Below are 22713 nucleotides of genomic sequence, written 5' to 3'. Positions count from 1 at the left end.
TGCAGAGAAACTGTCAGTCTGCCTCACTCCCTAACCACAATGAAAACCCTGAGCCAGTCTTCTTCCTTCGTTCCCTCTGACCTGCTTGGGAGGCTTGCCCTGTTGTCCCAGGACCCATCAATTGTGTAAGTAATAACCCTTTTCATACCCTTGTTAGATGTGTATGGAATCATAAATCTCAATGTGAAAATCAAATTATGGGTGAAGGTCCATCCTTCCCCTGCAGAGTGATCACAACAAACCCTAAATATAATCTCTTACATAATCACAGTATAATTATCAAAATCAGAACATTAACATCGAGACATCTTTATTATCTCATCTAGTCCTATTCATATCTCTACTTTTGCCCCAATAATGTTTCTTAAAGCTAAAGAAAAACTCGGACTATATGATCAGTTATATGACATGTATATTTACTGCTTTTATCTGGGACAGTTTCAGGGTCTTTCCTTGTCCTTCATGACTTTGACATTTTCGAAGAGTATCTCTCGGTTATTCTGAAGAATGTTTCACAGTCTGGGTTTAATGTTTCTTCATAATCAAATTCAGGCTCTATTGTATTGAAAGTTCCTTTTGTTTCTGTTTGTCAGCTGTATGTGGTTTTTGCCCATCGAAGGGCTTTTGGTGTTCCTATTATTTCTTCTATCTCTCTGGTGGAAACAAATGCCAATGCAAATCCAGACTGAAGTCTTGGATATTCAGAGCTGAGACAAGACTGCCGGACAACGCTCCCGACTGACCCTCTTGTCACTGATTGCAGGGTGATAGGGAGAGGCAGTCACTGAAAGGTGGTGGAGAAAGTGTTGTACTATTTGCACTTTTGAAAACTGTGCAAAAGTTCTGCTTTCTTGAGTCAGGCCCAACTGAGATCTGAGAGAAGAGATACCAGGTTAAAGACTCCTTTTCAACAAACCTCTTTCTGCCTCTTTCATTAAGTTACCCTAGAAATTCAAAGAGCTACTGAAAGCTAAAGGGAGAGGTGTGGTTTCTAGTATTTGTGAATATGGGGTGTTGGGCTGATCAATGGCCTTCACATTTTAATAGACCTTTTTGAATTATTTATGAGAAACATTTTTTTTTCACAATCAGAAAGTAAAATCAACCTATCCCTGACCAAAACTCTGTTTCTTACTCTAATTATTAATCTCTCCTTCCCTTTGAAGCTAAGTTCTTGAAAGAGTTGTGGCCTCTTGATGGCCTACATCTTCATACCCCGTTCGGCTTTGCAGTGACCTCCTCAGTGTCACTTCCCTGTCCCCTCTGGAGCACTTGATCAGTTTTGGCTACTCCTTCCTTTGGCATCTAATTGAACATCATCTCTATTTGCATAACTTGCTCCTCCCACCCCATGAATAGTGCCTTCACTCAGGGTCCCATGCATGTCCCTATTCTCATTTTCAGTGAACTCATACATTTCTGTGGCTTCATCTCTCTTTTCCATGATAATCCAACATCTAAACCTGTCACCTAATCCTCTCTCCTTAACTCCAGGATCTTAGGCCCCTCTTCTTAGCCCACTGGTCTACTCAAAAGTGTCATAGATGCTTCTGCTTCAGTGGCTACCTCCTTCATGCCCTTGACCTGCCACATATTCCGTACTCTCACAGACAATGATTCTAACATTCATTCAATCATCTAAGTCAGAAAGGAAGAGTCATAAGAGAGCCCTCCTTTGTCCCTCATATCCAAGCGCTGTTGAGTCCAGTTCCTATATATTTCTCGGATTCATTCCCTCCCTTCCTTTACACCCCCTCTACTACCTGACTATAATAAGAAAGTTAGTATTGGTTCATAAAAATCTCATCCACCGTGTATTTTAAAAATTTCAATTCTATCCACATCTTTGTTTCTTTTATCAGCTTTCAAATATCTCCACACATGAAAAATCCCCTCTATCTTCATGACAACATTCATTATACGTGTATATAATATTTGGTAAAATCTTCTGGAACTTCCTTTATGCAAAAATCAGAGAAAATGGCTGAAACACATGAACGTTCATCTTTTTTTTTTTAAGATTTTTATTTATTTATTTTATTTATCTATGAGAGACACAGAGAGAGAGAGGCAGAGACACAGGCAGAGGGAGAAGCAGGCTCCATGCAGGGAGCCCGACGTGGACTTGATCCTGGGACTCCAGGATAAGGCCCTGGGCTGCACACGGGCTCTAAACCACTGAGCCACTGGGGCTGCCCTGAATGTTCATCTTATTTGACCTCTTGATTTAGAATGAATGTCCAGTTCTTAGTGAAAACAACTGAGGAATTCAAACATTGCTTGTCTTATTTCTTTTGACCACAAATGATCCTCATTTATTGTCATTTCTCCTGGCATTATTCTTCCCATTTCATTCATTTTTCCACATAAATATTTATTTTCTTACACTTAGTTGTTGCATAGGTGCCTTCTCAATGTCTGCGTGCTTTTCCTGATGGAGCCACTCTAAAACGGAGTTTCACTGTTCGTTGCTTAAGTCTGATTCCAGATGTTTGCAAGTATGCTTTGCGTTTGATTAATTTCATTTAAAACTTCAAACAAGTAAAAAGATAACTCAGAAAAGACAAATTCATTCATCAGAGAGCAAAATATAAGCTGATTTTCTTGGATCCATATTTCCTATTAGATCACACAGTACTTCAAAGGTTGAGATTAACTTTTAAAAATGTGTCTGTACTACATGCACAGCTTCATAATGAGCATTCCAGCTTGGCTGGGAAAGTCTTTCTACTATTAGACTTTCATTCTGTAGCATTTTCCAGTAATGAAGTGAGACTAAAAAGAATAAATAATTTTTCCTCAAAGCTCCAAAAATGACACCTGGAGAAAAATACTCCCACCAGAATGATTTCTGCAAAGACTCAGATAATGATTACTCATAAGGTTAAATAAAAACTCAGATTTAATTGTTGTTGTTTTGTTTTATTTTGAAGTTGGCTACACACCCAGCATGGAGTCCAACACAGGGCTTGAAATCACAACCCTGAGATTAAGACCTGAGCTGAAATCAAGAGTCAGGCACTTAACTGACTGAGCCACTCAGATGCCCCTTGGACTTAATTTTTTAATATTTCACTAAATGCCAATGAAAATACTATTCATTGTTGTAACATCACTGTATCTTTCAACACTGTGTATAGTTAAAAAAATTCTAAGAGATACAAATTTATTTATTTAAAGGACCTATACAAAAATGATAAAAGATTCAGATAGAGCAGGATTAAAAGAGAACAAGGAATCATGTTCTACAAGCACTGACAACAAGGAAGAGAAAGAAAATGTTGGAAAGAATGACAGTCAATTGTATTTAGTTATGATAGTATATATATCAACTATATACATATAGTTGATGTAGAGACAGAAAGAGACAGAGACAGAGAGACTAGGAAAGACCACATTTTTAAAAAAGATTTTATTTTTTAATTTGAGAGACAGAGGGCATGAGGAGGGGTGAGGGGCAGAGGGAGAGGGACAAGCAAACTCGCCGCTGAGTGGGGGGCCTATATGGGGCTCAATCCCAGGACCCTGAGATCATGACTGGAGCTGGGTCGACTGAACGACCCAGGTGCCCCTAAAGACCACAATTTGATGCAGAGGAGACAGTTAATGATATTTTAATTTATTCTAATATTGCTACTTGGCCAGTACTGGTTCCAGATGATTTAAGGATTAATTTGCTTAAGAGAGGAAGTGAACCTCTTTTGATTAAAGATGAACATTTCCAGTTCAACCAGAAGGAAAAAAAAATAGCAGAAGATATGGTCAACACACAACATGGTTTTATAGATCTTTATCAAAATGGCAAAAATTTAAGGACTTGGCTTATTCAAAATTAAAAATTTGTTTTGTTTTTATTGCAGCCTGCAGATATTGAGACAAAGCTGGAACATCTAGTGATATAATTAGCTTTAAAACATACTGGAAGTTAAATTCTCAAATCTCTGAACTTGAGACATATGAACACTTCTGTCATTTAGGAAAATGGGAGACAACAATACTTGTAAAAAGTCATTGTTAAAACCCATCATGTGGAAATGAATAAAGAGACAAAAAATGGGGAGACATCTTCCATCATCTTTTTGACATAATTCTGTTTTCAGCTATTCAAAACCTTCCCTTAATGTGGCCACAGAGAGGATGTCATCTACAAAGGAAATTTTTGGAGTTGATAGAGTTACTCTCAAATTACAACTCAATTTTAAAGGAATGTCTAGTTAAAATTAAACATATTATTCCTTCTGAAGGGAAAATAATCTCTTGTCTCCAAAAGTCATCTTCTGGAAAATCACATCAATGCAAAAACAGCAGTGGCTATTTAAAAAAAAAAAAAATATATATATATATATATATATATATATATACATGTATATATATGTTGGAATTATTTGTGATGGCTGAATTAATGCAAAAGATAGATTGTCAGTCCCACTCTCAAAGAGTGAGAGATTTTTTACCCAGTATCAACCTTTACTAACAGCTTTTAAGGAAAGAGACAATCAAGAGACTCAGAAGGAGTAAAGAGGTCTGGAGCCTCTCACGTGTCTCCATGGGTCCATCTTTTTTACCTCATTGGACATAAGAACAATAGACAAGGTCCCCATGAGGCTTTGTGGGGTTCCTCACACTGCAAAGAACATTACAGTTATATTTCCATGTTCTACTTCAGAATGTGGTATATAGCTTAGGTGAAATTCTCTAGGGAGTCATGCCTCGTGGGTTATGGGTTCATTTATCATAAATAATCCTTTAGCCAGAGACATCCTGCTGATCAGACTTCCTCCTCTTGGAAAATATCATTAGTTTATTTACCTGGAGGCCCAGTTGACAAGGAGCACAGACTAATCTTTTCTTCTTGTAGATGATGCTTCTCTCCTATTCAGAGAGGGAATGGAACTGAGCCCAGCTCCTGTAATTCCTTCGTCCCAACAACACTCATGATGTTTCATACAGTGAACAAATGTTCCGAGTGAAAGGATACGTCCATACTGAAGATGATATAGTTAAAATAAAGGAACTTTTCTTGGGCTTTTTTCTCATTCCTGAAAAGACTACTGCTGAACTAACAAGAGAGATTTTGGAACAATAGATAGTGACGGATGGGAAATAATTATAAGTTTGGCAGAGCTTCATAAAAATCCTAATTTACTATAAATCTAGAAATTTCAATAGTATGTCTTTGTTTCTTTCAGCAGCTTTCTCAAATGTCTCCAGGACTGAAAAACTTCCACTAAATATCTTTACCGGGAGGAGGAAGTCTGAAAACTCATCATAAATTTCTGTTACATTTGATAAAATATTCTGGAATTTTTCTTTTGGAAAAAGTTAAAGAAAATGGCTGAGACATAGCAAATTTTGGCATTATTTGAGCCATTACTTTAGAATAAGTGTCTGGTTCTTGGTGATCTTTTAATTGAGGCATTCAAATATTACCCTTTTCATTTACTTTTTTGGGGGTTTTGTTTTGTTTTGTTTTGTTTTGTGATCCTCGGTGCATTGATGTTTCTTGTTGGTCAAACTACTCCACTCTGAATCTCTTCTAAAAATTCAAAATGGGGTTCACCTGGGTGGCTCAGCAGTTGAGCATCTGCCTTCGGCTCAGATCGTGATCCTGGGGTCCTGGGATTGAGTCCTGCATCAGGCTCCCTGCAGGAAGCTGCTTCTCCCTCTGCCTATGTCTCTACCTCTCTTTCTGTGTCTCTCATGAATAAATAAATAAAATCTCTAAAAAATTTCAGAATGGGGCGCCTGGCCAGCTCAGTCAGTAGAGAATGTGACTCTTGATCTCAGGGTCATGAGTTCCAGCCCCACACTGAGCATAGAGCTTATTTTTTAAAAAAAATCAGAATAACTAAGAACCAGTTGCTGGTTTTACAACTATCTTGCAAACAACAGGTTTTCTCCAAGCTTCTGCAGGACAAAAGAAAAAAAAGTACAAATGTTTTTATTCTATGCTGTTTTTTTGTATCCTTCTAAAAATTTATACTTTGATCTTTTAATTACACTGATAGAATAATTGTGAAAATAATCATCCAGTAACAGATAAGTGAGTTTTAATAGTATTTGAAAATGTTACAATCTAAGCAACTAAGTCATGCCATTTATGTAACATTCTATTTTTTGATCTTTAGTTTTAAAACAAAAATTTTTAAATACATTATATTTTAAAGATAAACTTCATATGGATAAAATGTTTCATATATGAACTAAAGCTGCACAAAAATGGTTGAAAGGTCTCTATAATGGTACATATTTTGTTGTATGTATGTTCTTATAACAAAGTAAATGTAGCTATGCTATTGTCTAATACCTCTAAATATTTGACATAGCCTATTAAAAATTACCAGTAATACTCTTGCCATCAAAATAACTGGATTTATTTAACAGGAAAATAAACACAACATGTGCCTTACAATGCCTTTCTAATGGGCTGTGAATATACTCAGCCTAACCGCAGACTATTCATTTATTCCCTGATGACTATTATTTCAACTCAGTATGTAAAGCAGCCTTCTCAAAGTGCCCTACACCCCTAGCAAGTAATTTTCCAAAAAGCTTGCCAAAATCACAATACTCCTGCCTCATCGATTACCACTTGCAAGTACCAACATTACTTGCTCACATAAACCATATTTGGCTTTGGCTGACTTTTCATAGTCCACAGTGTGTTATATTTTCTTTATTCATTCTGCTTTTCTTTCAACAAACATTTTTAAATATCTTCTATATGCCAGTAAGGTCCTGAGAATGCAAGATAAAAGATATGATTCCTTCTTTAATATCTGGGGACCCCTGGGTGGCTCAGCAGTTGAGCATCTGCCTGGGCTCAGGTCGTGACCCTGAGATCCTGGAATTGAGTCCCGCATCGGGCTCCCTGCATGGAGCCTGCTTTTCCCTCTGCCTGTGTCTCTGCCTGTCTGTATGTGTCTCTCATGAATAAATGAATAAAATCTTTAAAAAAAAGGTAATGTCTGAATGAAAAGGCTGACAAGTAACCAATATATTTTCTCAGGTGCCAACACAGAGGCTCTTTAGGAGAGGAGAAGGTTATCTATTTGAGAGTTTGCTCTGAAGCTTTGAGGGTTTGAAGGAGGGTTAGGCTTGGAAAGTTCTTAACTAAAAAGGAATGCAATCATATTTTCACTTAAAACATCACTCTACCCTCAAAATTAAAGATGGAAAGTCCAATTACTAATCCCAATTTGGGGGATGCCTGGGTGGCTCAGTGGGTTGAGCATCCGACTCTTGGTTTTAGTTCAGGTCATGATCTCAGGGTCCCATGACCAGCTCTGTACTCAGAACAGAGTCAGCTTGGGACTCTCTCTCTTCCCCTCTCTCTGCCTTTCCCCATCCCTCTCTCTCTCTCTCTTTCTCTCTCTCAAATAAATAAATAAGTCTTTTAAAAAAATCCAATCTGGATCTAATTAAAAGAATAGGAACTTAGAAAGGAAATTCATAAATATGGAAGTTAGGCAAAATGGCCATCAAACCCTTGTGTCCACCAAATATCAGATTATTCCCCACACTAGAAGGGGGGACACAGCTTATTCATCTCTGTGTACCAGATCATAATATGAAGCACTGGCTCAAAAATGCTTTTTATTTTTTTTTTCAAAAATGCTTTTTAAACCAAATGTAAGGTACAATTCTGAAAATTAAAATTTGAAGCAAAAATTCTGATTATCTGTGTGTCACCCCCTCCCAAAAGTAGTCAAAGTGACAAATAGTGCAAGAAGACTGTATTTTTCATTAGTTTAACAATTGAATAGATATTCAGCTTCTGTTTCTTTTAGACCCAATAAAGACACTAAGTGGTAGAGTAATGTCTATAAATTGGCAACCAAGAGAAGCAACTATCCAGAAAGCCCAGTCTTCAAGACTGGTTACTGCGTAATTTAGAACCGGCATAATTCATTCAACAAACATGTGCTGGGGGCCCTACTGCTCATTGGGCACCACACGTAAAAAATAGTATGAGTTTCTCATTTAGACACAGTTTTAAAAGAATATATTAAATTACCACAGTTTTTCTTTCCTAGACTTCCTACTCTCCTCTTTTCCAGTCTTCTTTCAGTCTCTTCAGGGCTTACGCTGCAAATAAGGACTGGAAAGAAAACTTGGTGTAGGGCCAGAGAGATTTGACATTAGGGCCAGCGCCTCCCTTGTACTGAGTGATCCCCACTGCGGCTGTGTCCCTAGTGATGAGATAGAGGAAGGGGGGCACAATGTCTGTATCTAATGACCAACCTGTGGTGCTCAGCTAGGTTCCTTGTGAGAGCTTCCCCACCTGTAGGGAGGGAGCAGGGGGTAGGGGTGGGGAATCAGTAGGATTGAAGAGTAAGCAAGTTCAGATGAATTACCTGACAAGGTGTTCTGACTATTTGGGGTAACTATAGAGTCTAAGTATTACCCACATACTTACAGGGTCACCACAGCATGAAGCATTCCCCAAGGAAGGCTCCTGTGCCACTTTGCTTCAACTTTGGGGGTTATAGGTCCCTTGGCACATCAGGCTTAGATGGGTTGGCTGAATATAGTGGGGCAGGAGAGAAGACTGCCTGGAGTTGCTATGGTGATAACGATGGCCATCTGGTCATAAAGCTAGCATCACGGGGCTTGGGGGAGGGGGCTCCTTCAAATACCCTACTCTTGCAACTTTTGGTTATGAGTTGTACAATGCACGTATTATGTTAGTGAACACCTGACTGATAGAAAGGACTTGAGGAAAGAGAGCTCCTATGAGGATTTTTATTTCTATCACTATCATCATCACTATCACCCCCTTCCGCATGAAGGACAGTGTTCTAACTGCCGGTCCCAGTTATTCCCAGCTGAATCTACAAATTTAAATTCTCGATTTTCTAATTTTCCAGGTAAGATTATGCAAGCAAAAGAGAAGCGATAGCATTTACCAATGGCTTGAAGATTGTAAATAATATGCAGCTCCCTCCTCCTCCAAGCTACACTAGCCCAAGACAAAGAGAATAACACAGTGTCTCATAGCCGTGGCAGCCATCGTGCTCTTAAGTGGATTCAGCCCAAGATGTACTGTACTTGTTATTTTTATTTTTTTTTATTTTTAAGCCTGGGAAATTGGGGATATTTCAAGCAATCAGCTAACTTACCCTCAAAAGGAAAAAATCAACTACTGCACAGACAGTGGGTGGATCAGAATGTTGAGAAATAGTCACCATACGAAGAAATGCTTAGACTTAGACATTTATAAATAATTAACTTATTGTTCTTTGTCTGCCTCTTTCTTCTCCCTTTCTCTACCTCCCACCCAAGTTGAAACAAGGATTCTATTACCCAGTGAAGTTTGAGTATTGTGAAAGAAAGAGCGCAAGAATTGATGGTGCCTATTTCATTTTCTTTGAAACCTGTTATGGTTCTGTAAACAGATCCTGTAAGAATCACCTGTTGGATGCATTGACATCCCAAGCAAAGATGCCTTTTTGAAAATTTATTAAAATATATTTCAATAAACTGAAGGACTCCGAGAATGTGACAATCTAGGATTCAGTCAGTTACAATGTTAGAATTCCCACCATAGATTCAATTTTATATTTTAAAACTTCTGTATTATTTCAGCACACTTTTATATTAGTAATGAACTTATTTTTTATTCTCCATGTTCTGTGATGTCAGGTATTATTTTCATACTACAGAAGAAACATAAAAACTGATGAATCTGGGAAAAGTCACATATTTAGAAGACCTAGAAAGTTTTATTTTATTCACCCTTCATTTATTTACTAGATACCCAGTAATTACCAAGGGCTATGTGAGGCCCTGGGTATTGAGGTGAGGGAAGGATCTGTTCTGGACTTGAATGGCCAATTCAGTGTGTTTATTAGAACTAGAAACTCTGAATGTGGTTTGTTATCCATCATTTCAAGCAAGTTACTGCAAAAAAAAGGCCCGAGAGTTTCAATATATGTTCAGACAGCTGTGCACACTTAAGGGGACAGATGTGGTTTCAACAATTCTCTGATTGTCTGAATTCTTTCTTAACACCTGTGTTAGAGAATGCTGGCCCACCTTTATGAGCATGAGATCACCTTAACATTTTCTGCCCGTAATTTTGAATAAAGGGCCAGCCAACCCCAGGTGGGTGGGAATTGACCTTTTTTTATGGCCACCTGCACTTGAACTCATTCATCTCCATCAAGTTTAATAAGCTGAGGGAAAAAGGAAGAATCTATTAATGGAACTGAAAGCTTTCTCTTCAAAAGGAACTTGTTAAGAAAACAAAGTGATCTTAAAATACACACACACACACACACACAAACCAGATTTGGCACAACATAAAAAATAATAAAACTGAAAAAAATTTCAGACTTTAGTGCTTATTAAACATTTAAAATAAATCCAACGAAAAGAGTTCAGGTGTGACTTTGTGGCAAAATCAAGAGATGCTTCTTAAATTTAAAACAAAGTATTTCAAAGAATTTTTTAATTCCATTCTTATTATCTGGAAAGTGAGTATGGTAATTATCCAAGTAAAGTAGATTTGGCTTTTTTTTTTTTAATGTATGTATGTATATATTTATTTATTTACTTATTTTTAAAGATTTTATTTATTTATTCATGAGAGACATAGAGAGAGAGAAGCAGAGACACAGGCAGAGGGAGAAGCCGGCTCCATGCAGGGAGCCGGACGTGGGACTTGATCCCGGGGACCCCAGGATCACACCCTGGGCCAAAGGCAGAGAGGCTCAACTGCTGAGCCACCCAGGCTGCCCAAAAACATGTATTTATTTTTGACTTACATGCAATAAAATTCACTTTTTGGTGTACATTTCAGTGAGATTTGACATTAATCTGAAAGTTTCTTCATACCACCATTATGTAGTCTACCCCTCTCCCACCCTCAATCCCCCAGCAACCACCATTTTTTTAAAAGAATGAAATGGACATGTAATTATGCAGTATGTAGTCTTTGGGGTCCAGCTTCTTCCACACAGCATAATTCATTTGAAATTCATGGTATTATATCATCAGTATATTCCTTTGTATTGCTGAGTAGCATTCCACTCTGTTCATATACCACAGGCTGTTTATCCATCCCCTGGTTGGAGAACATCTGTTTTTTTCCAGTTTGGTGTAATTATGAACAAAGCTGTTATAAATATTTGCATGTATGCATTTATTTGAAAATTTTTTTTAAGATTTTATTTATTCATGAGAGAGAGAGAGAGAGAGAAAGAGGCAGAGACACAGAGAGAGGGGCAGAGGCACAGGTTCCCTGCAGGGAGCCCGATGTGGGACTCAACCCTGGGTCTCCAGGATCATGCCCTGGGCTGAAGGCAGTGCTAAACCACTGAGCCACCCAGGCTGCCGTATTTGAAATAAGTTTTCAATTCTCTTGGGTAAATTACTAAAAGGGAAATTGCTGGGTCAAGTGTTAAGTGTATTTTTAACTTGATAAGAAACTGCCAAACCACCTTCCAAAGTGGCTCTACCATTGGTGTTCCCTCAAGGAATACGTGAAAAGTTCAAGTCTCTGCATCTTCATCAGCATTGATATTGCCATGTTTTAATTTTTTTAATTTTGGACATTCTAATATTTGTGTAGTGGTAGGCTTTACCTTAATCAAACATTTTTCTTAAAAGACTATTTAGTAAGTAAGAGTTACGGATTGACACTCTCACCCTGGAACTTACTCTTGGCCCTGTCTGTTGGCTTTTCCAAATATATCTGACCTACTAGAGTAGCTGACAGCCTCAAGTACATGCACTCATGGGCCGAAATAACACAACACTTAAAAGATATAATTACCTAAAAGATATCCAACAGCTTAACAGTATATACCATCTGAAGCATAAGTATTAGAACAGACCAACCAAAACTTTAAAATAACCACAATAAATGTATCGAAGGAGACAAAGGAGGTATTAGGCAATGTGAAAAAAGAGACTACAAAAAGGAATAAGTGGGAAATATTAGTTTTCCCAAATATAATAGTTAAAATAAAATCTCCAATACATGGAATAAGAGTAAGGTGGATAAGGCTAAAGAAGGAATCAGTGAGTTTAAAAGACAAAATGAAGATAATGATGCAGCTTGTATTATCGGGATTAGAGATGTGTACCAAAAGGGCCAGACTTGGAGTAGTAAATTAATACATGGTGAATTTTCATTTTTCCACCTTAAATTCCAAATGCTCTTTGATAACTTCATCAAGAAATGTATTCCCAAATGACCTAATAACTTTGATCTTATAACTTTAGTAATGGATGCACACAGTCAGGTACTGCATTTCACTATTTCCCTTTTCTTCTTTCTTCTTGCTTTCTTTCCCAGTTCTCATCAGAATATGCCACCCACATCTGTATGTCCTGGGCCTGTGTGGGACATGGAAAGGCAGGAGCGTATGAGTTTCTGAAGTCAGAAAGAACTGGGTTGAGTCCCATAAACTTGGGTAAATAAATTAACCTCATTAAGTCTCAGTTTTCCCATCTGTAAAAGGGGCATAATATTACCTGACAGGATTCTTCAGGATGACTAAATTGAATAACAAATACCAAATGGGCCCTGGCACACAATAGATGTTCAATAATTCACTCTTCCATACTTTTTAAAACCTGTATCATTCCCAATCCCAGATACTGAAATTCATTTAACTTGGGGAAAACTACTCCAACTTCACAACTGGGGAGACACCCTATGAGGCAAATTCACTTAGGATAAGTTATCCTTGGGATAGCAACCTACTGACAAATTCACACGGGGGTATAACTTATTGATATGTCTCTTTCCAGAAAATAGGGGTCTATTAAAAGAGAGAGCAAGAGCGAGTGATGAGAGTACTGATGTCTGAAGAAAAGAATAGAAAAATAGAAGGAGGATATGCGTAAAAGAAGAGAACTGAGTCCATCAAAAGTGAGTACTACCTATCTTAACTTTTTGTCTGAGAATGGCTATGTGTCTCAGGATCTAGCGTATGAGGCAATTCTTGTGTGACCTTGGTATTTGGGCAGCATATGATGTTCATCAACCATATGATAAATGAATCTGTGCTATGTAATAAGGCTTTTCTCCTACTGCCAATAATAAACACGGGCTTTGTTCTGAAGGCTCTGCTATGACAAGTTGTGTTATAGTAAAATTTCATGGTGGTACACAAAAACATTCCCCACCTAAATATAGTTCAAGTGCATTTAGAGCAAATCCACACAATTCCTGGCCCAGGTGTCAAGTGATAAAAAGGTAAATTGGAGTTCCCATTTGGTGAAAATCCAAGCATTTGTCTCGCCTGCACATTTATGTCAGAGAGATGTGAATCTAGTACTGACATCTGTATATACTGTGAATCTGGTAATAATAGCCTGTCCATTGACCACTTGTATCTGCGGTGTAGCTAGTGCTGCTCCAGCCCCCTCATGGACCTGAAATGTTTTCAAAAAAGTCATTTTTTCCACAATGCAGGAAGCACTGCATTTATTGACTTCTTAAATAATATCTAAATATAGCATTGATATTAATTTTAAACTATGGCTTTCAGATCAGAGCAGTGGAATTCTTAGTGGAATATTTCTGCGCTGTGTTCTCTCTGCTGAATTTCCGTATTCACACACTTGCTTGTTTTATCATTTAACCGTTCTGTGCGTAGAGCATTCATTTCTCATCATGTTAGAAGTGATTTGGGGGAAAGAAAAAAAAAGCAACTGCCAGGTAAAAATTTCATCAATGTTATGAGTTTCTGGAAGGCAGAAAGTACATCTTATTTATCATAATGTTCCTTTCATCACTGAGGGAGAGTTATTCAACACCCATCATGTTTCAGCCATTGTATTAGGTGTCCAAGATCCAATGACAAGACAACTTCATTGCCTGCCAGTGAGAACAGGGTACATCTGAAACTGCTGGTATATCTGGCAAAATTGCAAATGTCTAGGCTGCCCCCAAAGCTACTGAATCAGAATCTGTGGTGAGTGTCCTGGGAATTATACCATTTCTTGTGGGTTAGAGATTGTGTCATGTTCCTCATTTTATTCCCAGTGCTAAGCACAAATCCTGAGACAGAGTAGACATATGATACTCATTAGTTAACTTCAATCATCCCACAAATATTTAAGTGCTTTCTATGGGCCAGACATTGTTCTAGACAAAAATCCCCATTTTCATGCAGTTTGCATGCAGGAAGAGGGAAGAGGAGACAATAAGCAATAAACAATAAAAACAATGAGGTAGAACAGTCAACTGTATCCAGATGCCTGGATAGGCCCCCTTGAGAGTGTGCTATCTGAGCAAGGACTTGGAGAAGGTGAGAAAGTGAGTCTAGTAGATACTTGGGGGAAAATCCCAGGAAGAAAGGAGAGGTAGGGCAAAGGTATCAAGTCAGTGCTAAGCACACTCTAGAGTAACAGTGAGTACCCTCATGGGCCAGGATCAGAGTGAGCAGAGGGGAGAGGAGGTCAGAGAGGCAGGAGGGGACAGATGATGTTCCATCTTGTAGGCCGCTGTAAGGACTTCAAGTCAAATTAGAAAAAGAATGATTGGATGAGCTAATGGATGAAGTTGTTACGATGTCACATTATAAGAACTAAGAAATTCAGAGGTGCTCAGAGGGGATCCCATTGTTGGAGGCCTTCAAATATTGATTTAATCGGAGATACCTTCTTTCGCAATTAGAAGATGCATTTTGCTATCATCAATCTTGCCATGAGCTAGTGAAAATTAAAAACAGTTCTAATAAAAACTGTGCTCTTCCTATTTTCTTTTTCCTTAATTGGTCCACTATTTTTAAGGAGAAAAAGATTCCTATTCTTGCTTTTCCTAAGAAAACGAATTAACCAACACTGCAGAGATAGAATAAAAGCCTGTGTTCTTTCAATCAAGAATTCTTTCCATTAGCTCACATTATCTCAAGATATCCAGAGGGCCTAACAAGTCAGTTCTATGATTCCGAGGGCCATAAACACCATAGTGACCCAAAGTGATAGCCCTTATACTCACTATCTCTACCAAGTAAAAAAAAAATTTTAAAGGACGCTGCATAGTGTTTAGTGCATCGATGTTTTCTAAGGTTGTAGTACAAATTCTTCCTATAATATCAGATATCATTCTCTCTCTTTTTAAAATTTATTTATTTTAAGGAGAGGGAGAGAGAGAGTGGGGGGGAAGGGGCAGACGGAGAGGGGAGAGAGAATCCTCAAGCAGACTCCCAGCTAAGCATAGACTCCCATGACCCTGAGATCATGATGACCTGAGCCAAACCAAGGGTCAGACACTTAACCGACTGAACCACCCAGGCATCCCCCCAGATACATTCTTTTAAAAAAAATTATTAATTTATTCATGAGAGACACAGAGAGAGACAGAGAGGCAGAGACACAGGCAGAGGGAGAAGCAGGCTCCATGCTGGGAACCTGATGTGGGACTCGATCCCAGGCCTCCAGGATCACACCCTGGGCTGAAGGCGGCCCTAAACCACTGAGCCACCCAGGCTGCCTACTATCACTTATTGTGATCCTATTAGGACTATGATATTGTTAATAACTGTTAAAAAACTTTTGATAAAAGTCAGCATTTATGCATAATATGAATAATATAAATAACATAATGTAATTTATAATAAAAATAATATAAATAAATAATGATAAATAATAACTATAATTTTTTAAAAGATTTATTTATTTATTTATTCATGATAGACATAGAGAGAGAGAGATTAGCAGAGACACAGGAGGAGGGAGAAGCAGGCTCCATGCCGGGAGCCCGACGCAGGACTCGATCCCGGGTCCCCAGGATCTGGCCCTGGGCCGAAGGCAGGCCTAAATTGCTGAGCCACTTGGGATCCCCCAGATACATTCTTTAGGAGGTTTAGTCATGCCACAAATGTGGCACATTTTGATAAGACTACATAAATTAGTTTGTCATAGAAAAGCTGAACAAACAACTGAACCAAACACTAGTCAAACACACACACACACACACACACACACACACACACCCTGACCCCACAAAAAAATAACTGCAGAGTCAAGTTTCATGAAGAATGTGGTATAGACATGAAGAGGCAATGTTCTGTTTCCAGCTTGATCATTTTATATAAAGTCATTAAACTAATTTCAGAATCTCTACATTTTTTCGAAGTGTGTATGGTGGCAGATTATTACTTCTTATGGTAATTTAATTATATTAGGATTATTAAAGATATATTTCAACTGTAGTGCATAGATAATAGAATCATGGTCTTACATTTGACATTAATATACTGCTGTATTTCAGTTAAATTTTAAACTTTTCTCATCTTTTTCTCTTCAGGCTTTTATGGTGCTTAAAAAAATAACTTGGAGTATTTGGGACATCTAATATTTTGTGCTTGCCTAACGTTAAACAGGTCATGTCACACTGCTCATTTTATTCTCTGTTCCATATGAACAATCCTTCAATATTGAAATAATGCCTCATGGAGCCATTATGTAGTATTCATTCACATAAGGCAATTTCTTTGCTCAGACGGCATCCAAGGAATTGGGCTAATTTGGTCATTTGTAAAACCATCTCTACCAGCAGAATATATGTAAAGTGATCATAAACTTGTATAAATGAACCCTGTAGTCCCACATAGTTACAAATTATTAATTTATTTGTATTATATTAATACGTTAAATATTTTATACTATGGAAAATGTGCTACACGTACATTTAAAGTTTATGTTCTCCGCGGGAGCAATGCTGGAAAATACATCACTGAACCCTCACATGCATATTAAAAATACATTTTGTTTCTTCTGTGACTTTCGGATTTTTGTTATTTATCTTGAGAGCTTAGAGTAAATAAGAGGCAAAAAACTGAGATAGAAAGAATCGACAAAATAAAGTCTTTATGTTTACGGTCTGAAGTCAGCCACATGACTTTATATTTTTACAATCCCCTGGGCATGAAAAGCTCACCAGCTGTGCATTAGTAAACTCGAACATTGTAGTTTCAGGTTTTAACCTTCTAGTGTCAATAAAAACACAATATGTGGCCAGGAGGGTCGTTTATGAAGAAAAAAAATTCTCAGCGGTGATGCTTAAAATATTGTTATTTTTTAATAATGTGCCTTTTAGCTGAAATTAATTTGTTTAAATTATAGACAGTAAAATCACTGATCAGATGGAAAATAATGCTTTTGGTGACAGAGTGGAGACACTGATTAGTTAAAGCAAACGCCTTAATGGAAACCTGGAGATAAGGTTTCTCTCCTGTGGCAAGGTCACCCCCAGGCCCCCTGCGGTCTTCAGGGCTCCCTCCCCTTTTGTCTTCCCTCCTCCCATAGAGGCTGTTAACTTTCTTTCTTTCCTCAGTCCACCATTCCCCTTTTTTTCCTGTTCCTCCTCTTAGTTTCTCCATGCTTTTTCTCCTTTCCTAGCTGCATTAGGGCTTTGCTTGCCTCTTTAACCTCTTTTCTGGCTGTTTCCCTCTTTCATTTAGATACATTAAAACTCCTTTTGGCAAAATCTCTCCTTTTTGATACATCAGGGCCCTTGCATGAAAAGCCTAGAAAATTAATTCCATGTACATTTTAGGAAATCTTGCTCACAGCTGCATTTTTCCATTAGAGATGGTTTCAAAGCCTACGTAAAAGAAAGAAAGAAAGAAAGAAAGAAAGAAAGAAAGAAAGAAAGAAAGAAAAAGAAAGAGAGAAAAAACCCACAGCCAAATGAGGCAAAGTTTAAGTAAGAAAACATGCATGTGTGGAACATTAAGCCAAGTGACAGGAACAGGGTTACATTTTCAGAGAAGCATAGACGTTCTGTAAATGCCTTTCAAATAAAACAAGAACATTTTTTGAACTTTAAAAATAAAAGTCAGATTGCCAACACAATAAAATTTACAAAAATAAAATTCACATTTGGTTTGTAAGACAATTATAGCTCAAGTTCATAAACTGGTAAACAGGAACCACATATATAAAAATAAACTTGAACCGTACCTGATGACCAGAGAGAGAGAGAGGGAGATTTTCAACTGAAAACATTCCATCCATTACCATTTTTTGTTGGCTATGTGAACATAATAATTTTCTTACAGTCAGTCTGCTAAAAATCCTGCTCTGTATCAAACTTCCACTGATTTAACTCATTAATTTATGACATCTTCTACAACTGACTTGCATATTTTCTTTTTCCCCATTTTGGGCAATAGACTTCTTTTTCTACCAATTTTTTTAAGATGGAAGACATACAAAATTGATATAAGTAATATGATAATATGAAATTAGTAACAGCAAATGATCAAAATATTATCTACTCTTTAACACCTTTCCCAATACACGGATGGCCTTAAAGTTTCTATGAACCTTTTGTGTGGGTAGGGGAAAGTACACAGCCAAGTGCAATCTTTCCTTTCTGTGTCTATTATATGTGTTGGAGAAGAAATAATAAAAAAATAACTTATATTTCTTTACAACTTCCCAAGTTTCAGATTGTTTATACATGTTTAATGTAAATAAAATGGACTGTTCTGTCTGCTTAAATAGCTCAGAAAGAGTAAGAGGGACTCTCTATACGAAAATTGAAAGGGTTAGGAATTGCTCTGATATTAAACTGTGTGGTCATTTTGGCTTTATGCAGATGAGTACTCTCTGTGATTCTGGGCCTCACAAATTAATTGAAAAGGAATCAACGTAAAGTAATAACTTAATTTCCAAGGATCTCTGCTAATTCTGGAAAGAAACTCTCATGAGGATATAATTGGAAATGATATTAAAAATAAAGTTTGTGCCTCTGTGACCATTTTGCTTTTCTGCTAGCCCAGGAGATCAAATATGAAATATGATCTTTGTTTAGAGAACTCTCCACCCACTCCCTCTATCCCCAAGCTAATCAGTTCTAGGTGAAGTACTGAGTTAAGAATACAAAGGACCTACCTTCTCTCAATAAAATCTCCCCCAGTACTGATAGTTAAGAGCTTATTTCCACTTCTATTCTGGAGTATCTAAGGGGCTGAAGTGGTTTGGAACAAGTCCGGGGAGGAAAACAAAAAAGTTTGTTTATAGCTTATAGCATGAATCTGAAATTCATTATCCAAGCCCAGACAATCTTGAGAAAGAAGGGGTTCAGGGTCATGGAGTGACCTCATGAGGCTAACCTTCTTGCTCGCAAAAGATGGAAACATTAGAAATAAAAAGAAAATTTCTACTAAACAACAATAGCAACATACATTAAATGTATACAGGATAAATGATGAGTAATATCTGTCAACTGTGTTGAGAGGAGACACACTATTTTGGAATACACTCAATTTAGAGGTTTCTACCATTTTTTTTTTGTCCCTTATTTCTTTCACTTTAAACTTATTCCATCAAAGTAGTATGTGGTTTAAAAAATCAAATAATGCTACAAAACAAACAAACAAAAAACCATGATACTCTCTCTGACCTCTGACCTCTCCCTGCTTTACCTAATCACCAGGGGCAACACCTTGAAACTCTTTTAATGGTAAATGTTTATCTCCATACCTCTAAATAATATATGTATCCTACTTTGCATGGCTTGATGTTATCTTTTGCTTTTAATCAAGCCACAGAGGATTTTTAGTCCTTTCCCATGGTTCCTATCTACTCTCCATATATGGTTTCATCATAACATTTGGTTAAATTAAAATTCTAGTCCTTTTTCCCTTACATATCTCATGTATTATTTTACATATTTATAAGTAGATTTTTTAGGCTTAATAAGATTCAAGTTGGACTTTTTTATAGTGTTATTATCTCACAGGTAATGTACCTCCATGAGGGGATCATTATGAATGCACAGATTTAAACATATTATATGTATTTCAAGTATCTTCAAGAATACTATGAGATGCAACTAGCAACATTTAAACTGTGAATAACTCTACAGGAAAAAATAATCTGTTTTCTATTTTTTAAAAATTGCAAGGAAAGAAAAGCTAAAAGAAAAAAAGAGGACATGGAGTGGAAATCTAAGTTCAAAGAATGATCATTTGGATCCTGACCTAAACAAAAATATTAAAAAATAAAAAGTTCTATAGGAAAATTAGAGAAATGTTTATGTTGAGTGGGTAGCAAATGACATTCAGAAATTATTGCTTACTTGAGGGAATAGAATGATGGGAATGTGATTATTTTTTAAAGAGGTGATAGGGAAATCCCTGGGTGGTTCAGTGGTCTAGTGCCTGCCTTCGGCCTAGGGTGTGATTCTGGAGCCCCGGGATCGAGTCCTACATCAGGCTCCTTGCATGGAGCCTGCTTCTTCCTCTGCATCTCTCTCTCTCTCTCTGTCTTTCTTGAATAAAAATAAATAACATATTTAAAAAAAAAATAAAGAGGTGATCATTTTCAAAGGATTGATAATGTTGAAGTTGGGTAAAATGTACATGGAGATTTATTATACCATTCTTTCTAATTCTGCATCTGTTTGACATTTTTGTAATGGAGCTTTAAAAATTCCTATTCTGTACTTTTCTTATTCTGACTATATGAATTTTGTGGAGTCTTGTGCCAAGTAGAGTATTTTGATTTTATTTTCTTACTTGAACATTTTGCTCTTCCTAGAGTTAATATTGCTGTATTTTTGCATTTTCTTTATAAAAAACAGTTTATAGCTGTTTTTCCATACCATGTAATAGCTTCGTACATGTGTTTGCACACAATATTTCCAGACAGTCAAACCCATTAGATGGTTTATTGGTTCTTATTTCTTTTCCAGGAAGATTCCATACTGGAACTCCATCATTTTTGTTTTAATATTTACTCCTTGCTCACCAGGTACAATTAACAACTTTCGTCCTGAAAATTTCCTTTGCCTTTCTCTTCTTTTGTATCCTATACATCTCTTTCTCTTTGCTCTCTTGTTTTGGTAAAGCACATCCCTCAGAAGTCTTCTCAGAAAAGTACATAAGAGACAGTTTTTTGAGATGGTGTTTTTCTGAAAGTATCTTTATTCTATCATTATACTAGCTTGATAGTTTGACTTGGTATAAAACTCTATATTGCCAATAATTTTCACTCATAATTGACTCTATTGTTTTATAGCTTCTGATGTATGTGAGAAGTCTCATGTTATTCTTATTCTTAATCCTTTGTATATGATTTATTTTCTTTGAAAAAAGGTTTAGGATCTTTATGACCAGGTATCTGGAAATTTATAATTCAATATTTTTGTGTAATTATTACAATATCTTCTCCCATCTCTCTGAATAAATTGATTTTTAGTTTCTTTGACATTTTATGTTCCGTATATTTTTAAATGTTTTTTCTAAGTACACCTTTACTTTTTTAGTGTATCATTTTTATTGTCAAAGTCTTTCCTTAAATATTAGGTGATCTTTGGCTGCCTATTCATTCTTAGTGATGACATTCTGAAAAGCTAATTAAGAAATATGGAAAAAAAGAAATATGTATGAATACAGCTTACTAACTGGTAGGTTTCACTCTAGGCAGATTGAATAATGACTGAATTTTTTAAAGATTTTATTTATTTGTTTGAGAGAGCTAGAGAGCATGAGCAGGGGAGAAGGACAAAGAGAGAGAGAAAAGCAGGGAGCCTGCTCAAGGCTCAATCCCAGGACTGGGGACCATGACCTGAACTGAAGGCAGAAGCTTAACTATTGAGCCACCCAGGTGCCCCTAATGACTGAATTTTTTACTAGAGGACCCTAGATGTGAGAATGTGCAGTATTTTAGGAAAGCTGATAGTTGTTTCTCAGAGATGGGTATTCATATCTCTTGCCAAGGCTTGGGAGTAGAGATGGGAACCTGTTTGCCATCATTCTGGTAAGGAACATAGTGGAGCTGATCACACTGCTTAATATGCTAACTTTCATTTTATCCCATTGTCAATCCAGCATCTCACCCATACAGATGGTTTGCTATATTCTTTCATTATACCAGTTTAGATTATTAATCACAGTGTATCCAGTTCAGTCAAAGGTAGACATATCACTCACTCACTGGTAATCATCTTATTCAAATTGCAGTTATAACATACCCAGGAAAGAATAACCATTTCTTTTCTGAACTAAACTTGCAAACATGATTAAGTGATGGCAAATATCACAAAGTTATGGCACATATCACAAAGCTATAGAGTTTAAAGGATTTGTGGCACGTGCTTTATTATATTATGAAGCTCTAATCAAACAATGAATTAAAAAAATATTCAACTCTATAATGGGTGAACAATATTTGGTGGATTTAGATATTTTAAAGTATGTTTTCAGATTGATGCTAATGATATCAAGATCAATATAATAGCAGTATAGCATTGAATACACACAAACACACACACACACCTATATACATCTTATAGATGGAAGGACAAAAACAAAACTCTTACTTACTTAATTTAAGATTTTCTCTATTTCTTTCTTGTATAATGCAATAGGATAGAAAATAATGGTGGAGAAGTATAATAATCATTATGATCTTTACCCATATCAGTTCCCCTGTTATAAAATATCTTTGTGGTCTGAATGAAATTACTTTAACCTGGTGAGCCCATCAACTTCTTCAGTATTTTTCCATTGATTAAAAACAAATTTCTAGCTTCAGCCACAATCTGTAAACCGGCATCCAAGTCATTTCAAATCCAACATGTTCAAAATGAATCTGTCATCATTTCCAGAAACTAAGGATCATCTCCCACATTCCTTCTCAGATCTATGGTGTCACCATCCTTCAGTCTTCCAAGCCAGAAACCTAGGACACAATAATTCTCATTCAGACATCCTAACACACACTACATACTCACAC

The 22713-nt window shown here is 36.8% G+C and overlaps 2 long non-coding RNA genes across 3 annotated transcripts in view; one reads left to right on the top strand and one right to left on the bottom strand.

Moving 5' to 3' along the window:
* Window positions 1-395: 395 nt before the first annotated feature.
* On the bottom strand, window positions 396-8571 carry LOC144323299 (uncharacterized). Its single transcript, XR_013388712.1, has 2 exons — window positions 8420-8571; window positions 396-873 (listed from the first exon to the last, which is right to left on the bottom strand). It is a non-coding gene; the product is annotated as an uncharacterized LOC144323299 (long non-coding RNA).
* Window positions 8572-8670: 99 nt separating this feature from the next.
* LOC144322931 (uncharacterized) overlaps window positions 8671-22713 on the top strand; it is a 48133-nt gene continuing 34090 nt past the window's right edge. For both annotated transcript variants that reach the window (XR_013388513.1, XR_013388512.1), the window contains exons 1-3: window positions 8671-8870; window positions 12305-12422; window positions 12763-12883. This is a non-coding gene — a long non-coding RNA (uncharacterized LOC144322931). The remainder of the gene's footprint in view (window positions 8871-12304; window positions 12423-12762; window positions 12884-22713) is intronic.

Source organism: Canis aureus, chromosome 11, assembly GCF_053574225.1.
Source record: "Canis aureus isolate CA01 chromosome 11, VMU_Caureus_v.1.0, whole genome shotgun sequence".
Taxonomy (NCBI): Eukaryota; Metazoa; Chordata; class Mammalia; order Carnivora; family Canidae; genus Canis; species Canis aureus.
Note: the sequence above shows the minus strand (reverse complement) of the source record. Positions and strands in the feature narration are given on the sequence as shown.